The 1,329-nt window shown below is 46.3% G+C and overlaps 1 long non-coding RNA gene across 1 annotated transcript; it reads left to right on the forward strand.

Annotated features, from left to right (window-relative positions):
• Positions 1-344: 344 nt before the first annotated feature.
• On the forward strand, positions 345-952 carry LOC125505910. The gene is made up of 2 exons (XR_007282549.1): positions 345-455; positions 521-952. It is a non-coding gene; the product is annotated as an uncharacterized LOC125505910 (long non-coding RNA).
• Positions 953-1,329: the final 377 nt, after the last annotated feature.

Consider the following 1,329-nt stretch of genomic DNA (forward strand, 5'->3'; position numbering starts at 1 on the left):
TTAATTTACACCTTACTTCTACATGCATGCTAATTACTATTAACACTACATAATCACATTTACAGCTTACGCCGTTTGCTACCTGTTGCCCTAATGGGCTAGTTGGTGTCTGGGCCTTTTTTCCCTGGGTCCCAGATCTTCAGTAGTGCAACTGACAAGGTTTCTCAGCTCTTCGTTGGAGTGGCTTCCAGCTTTCTCAAAGTCTGCGTTCGCTTTGCTTGCGAGAAACTCTCTTAGTGGCTCCTCCAGATCCCTGTAGATTTGGGAGTTTCTAACAAACCAGGGCGCATTTATGGCCATCCGCAAAAATTAGTTTTCTGTGGCCTGAAGTCTATTCAAGTAACACTCGGCCGCATATCCCGACGCAGTGGAGGCATACGCCAGTGTCGGCCTGATTATGGTCTTGATGAGCAGTAGCTTGTTCCTGATACTTATCTGGCTTCTTCGATTGAGGAGTGGGTATAACTTGGCAGTTGTTGCCTTGACCTTTTCGATGGCTGTTTTTATGTGCTTCTTCCAGGTCAGCTGCTTATCTAAAACAACACCCAAATATTTAGCATCTTTCCCATTCGACGTTTTGTCCCTCTATGGTGATGTTGCCATAGACACTGTCCTGCTTCCTGCCAATAAGTATGGCCGGGCTCTTCTCTGCATTTATCTTCAGCTTTCACTTGATGAACCACTGATGCAGTTCGTCAATTGCAAGCTGGAGCTGTTGCCTGATGCAGTCCTTGCGCCATGAGAATTTCAGAAGGGCCGTATTATCATCTGCAAATAATGCCAGGGTCGTATTGGCATGTCTTGGAATGTCGCTTGTGTATATGTTGTATAGCAAGGGGGAGAGCACTGCTCCTTGCGGTACTCCTGCCTCAGTGCTTCTGGTTTGTGACCGGTAACCTCCAACTTTCACGCTGAAGCTCCTTCTGCAAATATAACTGTCTATTAACTGGCACAGTTTCTTGTTAATACCTATTTCCATTATCAAAGTCCTGTTTTTCTTGGGCTTCGGGAGCATGATGACTTCCGAGTGCTTCCAGATGCTTGGGAAATGACCAGGCCTGAAAATAGCATTAATCAAGTTAGTGACAGCTACCAGTCCCTTTCTCGGCAGGTTCTTCAGCATTTTGTTGGTGATTCCATCTCTTCCAGGGGCTTTCTTAGCTTAGATTTTTGTGATGATGGCTGCTACTTCTGCTGGCTAAGTTGGGGGGAGGTGGTTGACTGGCCTTTCACTCCGAAGCTTATTTACTGTCCTTCTGACAGTTGCTTCGTGCTGTAGGTCATGGTTTGGGTGGTGGTTTACCCTGACCTCACTATCAATTGCTTCCG

The sequence above is a fragment of the Dendroctonus ponderosae genome, unplaced genomic scaffold (assembly GCF_020466585.1).
Source record: "Dendroctonus ponderosae isolate FM_Combo_2020 unplaced genomic scaffold, Dpon_F_20191213v2 Dpon_F_20191213_1, whole genome shotgun sequence".
NCBI lineage: Eukaryota > Metazoa > Arthropoda > Insecta > Coleoptera > Curculionidae > Dendroctonus > Dendroctonus ponderosae.